The sequence below is a fragment of the Triticum aestivum genome, chromosome 4B (genome assembly GCF_018294505.1).
Source record: "Triticum aestivum cultivar Chinese Spring chromosome 4B, IWGSC CS RefSeq v2.1, whole genome shotgun sequence".
Classification (NCBI taxonomy): domain Eukaryota; kingdom Viridiplantae; phylum Streptophyta; class Magnoliopsida; order Poales; family Poaceae; genus Triticum; species Triticum aestivum.
Window position 1 is genome coordinate 244,372,164 of NC_057804.1, and position 7,085 is coordinate 244,379,248.

The following is a 7,085-nucleotide window of genomic DNA, read 5'->3' on the forward strand; positions in this document are numbered from 1 at the left end:
CAGAGTACTCGTACCGATCGCGATGCGTGTGTTTGTACTAATTTCTAAACCTTCTAAGTTTGCAACGGTTTACGGTATCATCGTCCCCGAACTTGCATGTTTATATCATTGAACTGAATGACAATTTTTTTCTCAAAAAGAGGAATGTTTTGTGTTTTTTTTAACTCAACATTTTTTTGTAGCAATGTTCTGGACTTCCCTCATTTTATGACTTGAACTTTTACCATATGAATTTCCATGTGGGTTTCTTTTTGTGTGTGCTTCTTTTCCTAAACTTATCTGGGACATCGTGTTGAACTTATATTTTTTTAATTGTGAACTTGTTGTGTTTTTCATTTTAATTTTTCTTTTTCCTCCAACTTTACTGTTGCCAAGTTTTTTTTCGTAATGTTGAGTTTCATTCGGAATCACTTTGAATACTGTAAAACCAACGTGTACCACCAAATTACACAAAACTCAGAGCAGCAAACAGATGCTCCAATAGAATTTCAACCATCCCAAAGCTTAAAACCAGGGGAAACCAGTACCACTAAAAACAATACTATGCGAAACCAGTACCACTAAAAACAATCAGGACACTTTAAGAGCAATGAAAGACAATAAGTCTTGTGGGTACGGGCAGAGCAACCGCACTTCAAGGATGGACTTGCTCGGCATGAAGCTCGATGTCCCACTGCTATGTACCCCCATATGATTGATCAACTTAGACGAAGCCTAGTGCTCAACTTGAATAGAGGTTGCCGCTGCTTTTGACCATGAATGCTTCTGAAGAGACACCAGGAATTATTTCAAAACTGCATCATACTTTGTATTATCTCTGATCACAATGAGCAAAGTATTTAGAACTGAAGTATATACGAGACTAGAACAATACTAAAATGGACTACCATACAATTTAAAATTAATTATTTTTTAACAGAGACACTGCACTGTTTCAGCTTTCCTTTATGAACTGATCATAAAATACATATTGGGCTGCTACACCAGTAGAAATTCACGAACACATACAGTTTCTAGAGAGAAGTCTAACAAGTGTTAAAGAAAAGCAGGGAACAACTACACGTTTTGAACTGCTCATGAACATGCATCAATAAAAAAATACAAACGGCTTCTGATTCACTAAAACATGAGCTAATTTTCAATAGAGATTCACTAAAACATACACAGAACCTCCAGAAAAGCATATTGGTCGGCATTTGTTATGGAAATTATGCCAGAGAAATAAAATGGTGTGAGGGCTTGAAAATGATGCATAAAGGTTTATGGTAATAAGTAAACATACTGGCCAGCAATATTTAAGAAATTGACATGGGGACATAGAGAAGAAATTGGACCTGCATTCATTAAGTACGCGAACTAAAAAGCATACAAAACATAAACTGAAAAAAGTGAACCTCCAGAACCTCACGATGAAAGTTGGAGTTGCAAACGATGGTAGAGCTGCAGCGTCAAACGGCTTGGCATTGTGTTGTTGAACAGTCCGGGGTGGCGGTAGTGAACGGCCGCCATGGGAGGCACCGTGGCATTGGACATCGGTACTACTATGCCTGAACAATAAGTGTAATAGTGCATTTTTCATCAACTCAATATTCATCGGTAGTATGCCTGAACAATAAGTTCAGGTTTGTATAGTACAAGATCATGTAATAGTACATTTTTCATAGCAAACTCTGTTCTGATTCGGTCTAAAAGAGCAAACTTTCTGCTCATGCTGAATAGTAGAATGTAGATATAGAAACAAATCATTTTTTTCTAAAGCTTCATAGCCCATTGGCTTCAACCTTCAGAAGATGAATTTTTTTTCTCCACTATCTACTATAATTTTTTGTGTGTATTAAGCTAACATATAATACTAAACCAAACTGTTTTTTTAACACATACATTTTGAACTATTTTTCTGTATGCCCTTTTATGGACTAATGGCAGATATACATGGCAAACTGCTATACCACCTACAGAGCATCATTTTTCTACGAGAAAACACAATTCATCTTTACCACTTTAGTTATATATCATATTTGAACAAGCATCTTGAACTTCTGCTAAGCAAGCACACCATTAGCACATCGAAATGCCTCAGTAAACTGTAGTCACTCAGTCCCCAAATCACAAAAAAATACAAAGGTGGAACAAAACGAGAGGAAAGCTTCTGACCTTTGCATTGTTGAACGATTTCTCGTTGAACGACCTCGATTGGCAGTGGCAAACAGACTGGTGTGGTGGCTGTGAACGGCCTGTGCGCTGCGGCGGGGGCATGCGTGCATGGCTAGGGGCAGAGCAGGGAGGAGGTACAAGTGAGGCGGTGAGAGGCCGGCAGGGCGCTAGGAGAGGGAGTGGGCAGCGGCACACGGGAGTAGATGTGGTTGTCGGTGTCAGCTCCTGGCAAAGGTTGTGGCCCTCGTCCGGGGAAGCCAACTCCACCGTCCGCCCGACAAACCCAGCGCACCTCGCTGGGGGCGCAAGCGGTGCGTGCAAGTGGGCGGGGGCATGTACTCAAATGTTTCAGTCTCGATAGGCTGGGAGCCCTCCATTCCTGCACTTGTAGACTCCCTGGAACAATGATAATAATGTATAATTCACCACAGTCAGAAAGGATTATAAACGAAGAAGCTGATTTCCTCTATGAGTTCACCATGCATAGCAAGATACACATGAGAATTTTCTGGTCTTGTACAGGTGAATGATGCAAGAGAACCAAGTGGCAATATAATGGGGAGTACAGAGAATACAAGAATTATACTACTTTATGGGGAGTAGCTTTAAACAAAACAGAAATGAAGCTTACTTGAGTGCACTTGAATACGAGGAAGTCCAGCTCTACTGCAATCATAAGGTCCACTAGAGCTTCATAAGAATTGCACTGATATAAAATAAGATTTTTGGACTGAGTGTGTCACTTGTGTGTGATCATTCCTTCTGAACATTCCATCAAACAGGTTTGGTGTCACTTGTTGCAAGAACACAAAACATGCATACAGGAAGCTATAGTTCTTATTTTTCAGCTATTTCTGAACTGAGCAGTGCATTTTTCCCTGTCAACATCTGAAAAATTCCAATTCGTCGACGATAATTATATTTGAACTCTGAACTACTATTGTAACTATATTTTGAACAAGTTTTAGTTACTAAAGTGTTTGTAGTCTAGGCCCTAAACCACAGTATGTGTTTCTATTTTTGTTTAACAAACTGTTGAAATTTTTTGTACCAAACTCCTACTGCAGTGTAAGCATATATAAGTGAATTATCTCCCATCAACTAACTGATTTTACTTTTTATGTTGAACTGCCACAAATCTATTTCTGCTAGCAAAACTTGAACTCAAAAAGCCTACAAAGGTGTACACATATATGAAGCGCATTTGATTTTTTTTGCTTTTGATAAGATGAAGTGAAAAAGCCTATGAAGGTGAACTGAATTTTTCTGACATACTGGACCACAACTTGAGCTTCGTGTTCCGGCCACGAGCCCACAAATGATGGCCCTTAGTTTATCTAGTAACTCATCATTAGTGTGCAAGAAGCTCACAAATTGTACTGTTTTTTATAGATGGTGTTTCTTTGAATTCCCATGGTAGTAATCCATGTTGTCTATTTTTTAACCAGAAAACTGAGCAAGATTTCTTGCTGAAGGCAACATTTTTCATATAGTAAGACATATGAAAGATAATATATAAAGGCCATTGGAGAAAGAATTAGCAAAACTGAAACAAAAATATATGTTACAGAAGTGAAAGCAATGGGTTTAACTTTTGGGTGAGAGCATGGTGCTGTAATCCAATTGCATATATCTAAAACACCACAAGCGACCTGAACTGATGCATAACAGTATGAGTGCAGAATTCTTGTAAGCATAAGAAAATACATATAGTGCACATATAATTTTCGAGTTTTCCTCGATGTTCTGCACATTAAAGTTGATGTACTGAAAAGAACGCAAAATTTGAACTGAAAACAAATAAAAGTTGAACTCGTATATAGTTCAAGGACAAAAGAACCTCCACAACCAAATATCTGATTTCATTTTTTTAACTTTAAAAGTTCTAATTTTAGAACCACCTCAATAGGCGTACATGAACTTTTCATGACACAATTTTTGTAGTCAATTTTTTTGCTCAGAACATAAAATAAAAACACATGCCCAACGCATTGTACACTCACCTAACACACAAAAAACAGTGCTCAAGCATTGATGCTTCAGGATCAAGAATTGGTGCAAAATTCAAAGACAAAAAATCATGCGATGAAACTTCAGGATCAACAATTGGTCACCTCCTACATAACAAAATTCATGAGATAAAGAACAAATGTGCAAAATTAGATCAAAATGAACCGGAGGGAGTTCTAGGGCAGTGACCACCGTTGTAGTAGGATACCTCATTGGCGACCATGCGAGAATGGGGGATGGGGCACGGCCTACAGCAGCATGAGGCGGCGACCTACAGAAGGAACAAGCCGCAATCTGACGACAGAAGAGGCTACGACCTGACGGCAGAAGAGGCCGCGACATGACGGCAGGGGTCTGGAGGCAGGCATGATGGTCGCCTAGGCGGTGGAGCAGGCGCAACCTCTCATGGCAGAGCTCGGGAGGAGGACGTACAACACCTTCGCTTCATTTTAACAAAAGAGAACACCTTAAGTTGTTGTAGGCATTTCAGTAAACACCTTAAGGGCAACAAAATAACAACAATAAAAACATGGCTATTCTTTCCTTTTTGTTTTGCGACTTCTCTAAAATCAAAACCTTATTTCACAACAAGTAGAGATGAAGTAGCATAAACAGTTCATATAGGGGAGCAGCAGCAATAATGAGACTTGAGAGTTGAGAGGAGCAGTAGCATCACGCTCGTGAGAGAGAAAGCAGACTCATTTCAAAAAAAAAAAAGAGAAAGCAGACAAGAGCAGCAACCTGCGCATATTGGAGGAGGTAAACGGGTCCGGCCGTTCGTGGGAGGACGGGCGACAGTTCGAGGGAGTGCGTCGGGCCGTCCGAGGTCCCGTTGGAGGATTTGTCCGGTTGCGGCGAGGAGGCCGACGGGAACCAGCTGACCAGGGAGGTAGCGCCACGAGTTGTGCACGTCCATTGAAGGAAAATGTGCCACGCATTCGGAGGGAGGCTGCCCCCCGCCTGCACGGGGAACAGAGGTGCCGGCGTGCTTTGGGAGGGACGCCGCCGGCTCTAGGAAGCGTGGTCGTTGGCACGCGATGGGAGGGAGGCCGTCGGCGTGGGGAAGGGAGGCTATCGGCACGCGTTGGGAGGGAGGCCGCCGGCGCGGGGAAGGAAGACTATCGGCGCACATTAGGGAGGGCGACCACCGGCGCGGTGAAGAGGGAGGTGGCCACAACGGTGACAGTGCGCGAGTTTGGGAGATGTGGACGCGGCGGTGCACTGGGGTGGGAGGGGCGGCGCTGGGTTGGGAGGGGCGGCGCGGCGGCGCGCTGGGATTGGAGGATGGAGCTGCGGCGTGCGGGAGGTAGGGGCGGTGCGTGGGAGGGACGAGAGGTGGTGGTGAGTGGTGACGCGCTGCATTCCACGGTGCATACCGGTTGGGCCTTGAGTAAGACGCATCGCGCCCTTATAGGGCGGGGTAGTAACAGAATATATATTATATATATATATATATATATATATATATATATATATATATATATATATATATATAGGTGCGCTAAAGTGAGCCCGAGCGCATTGTGCTTATTCTACGCTCCGACCCGTGGAGCGCACCATGTTTGCTAATCGGTTACGTCATTCTTTAATTAGCGCAGCCACATGCATGCATATGGTAAATAACTTAATTCATTTACTATGTTTGGCTGGCGTTTTACTAGCGTGCGAATCGAGGATGCAAGACGAAGTACATTGCAGGTTGGCCGTAATTCATTTAAACCTGTTACTATATTTATCATGGTTTTTTACTAGCATGGGAAACGAGAATAAAGGATGGGACCAATGCATGCGGATGGTAACTGTTTTAATTGGGTTACCATTCCTACCATGTGAAACAAGAGTCCATAAAAGCGTACGATGTAGACATGCAGTAACCTAATTTGTTCTATTATCAAGTTTTTCATGAACAATTACTATGCTACTATAATTCTCAAGGTTGATTACTATATGCCATTCCAAGGAGGCATATAGAAAGAAAAAAATGGTGGTGGGACCATGCACCTGCATCTTCAGCCAGTAACCAAATTAAATATGTTACTACCTTTCTTATGGTTGATTACTATGTATCATTATTAGCATGGATGTAAAAAAGACAAAAGGTGGCGGTGCGTGAACTAGTGGGTGGAGATAGTAACTGAAATTATTGGGTTACTATATTTCTTATGATTGTTTACGATGTGTTGTTACGGCCATGCATCTAAAAAAAGAAATGATGGCGGGACGGTGACCGATGCATGCAGATGGTAACCGAATTAATTCTATTACTATAATATTCTACAGATTTTACTAGCAGGTGGAAGAATAATGCCGATTAAGCAGAACGGTGCGTGCGACACAGGCGGAGCGCAGAATAAGCGATTTACGCTCCCGCTTAGTTTAGCGCCACCGTATATATATATATATATATATATATATATATATATATATATATATACACTTATATATATATATATAGCCGGTCTATTTTGCTAATATTAGCAGAATAGTTATTCTGATAACACTTCCGCACTGCATGCTCAATGCAAGTGCACTGCATCTGCTTTACGATGAGCACTGCAATGCAACACGGGAGAACTCCTTCATTTTTTGGTGGTCCGCCCGCGTATTTTGTGTGGAATCAGGTGTTGCGGGATTATCTAATTTGTTCCTGGACGCCATTTTACTTGTTTTCATTGTAATTTGCGGAAAAAGCGACTAAAATCTGGGTAAATCAAGGGATTTTGCGGATGAGGTTTGCTCTGTTCCTTCGCGTTCATGTCGGATGTGATTTTTTGGTCGTCGGATGTTGTTTGTTAGTATTAATTGTTTGATATCGTTTGTTTAATCGCTCCCTTTACTCTAGAATTTGTGTAATTTTTAGGAGTTAGTTTTCAATTCCTGCGAATTTGATTGTGTGGGTGGGTGAGTTTCGTCCGCTCCTC

The 7,085-nt window shown here is 41.6% G+C and overlaps 1 long non-coding RNA gene across 5 annotated transcripts; it reads right to left on the minus strand.

Moving 5' to 3' along the window:
* Positions 1 to 420: 420 nt before the first annotated feature.
* On the minus strand, positions 421 to 5,540 carry LOC123091915 (uncharacterized). 5 transcript variants are annotated; one of them, XR_006443797.1, is made up of 4 exons: positions 4,906 to 5,540; positions 4,373 to 4,606; positions 2,155 to 4,271; positions 421 to 1,547 (listed from the first exon to the last, which is right to left on the minus strand). It is a non-coding gene; the product is annotated as an uncharacterized lncRNA (long non-coding RNA). The 5 variants fall into 5 exon arrangements; XR_006443796.1 differs by having other exon boundaries at positions 2,155 to 2,550; positions 2,786 to 4,606; XR_006443799.1 differs by having other exon boundaries at positions 421 to 765; positions 1,404 to 1,547; positions 2,155 to 4,606.
* Positions 5,541 to 7,085: the final 1,545 nt, after the last annotated feature.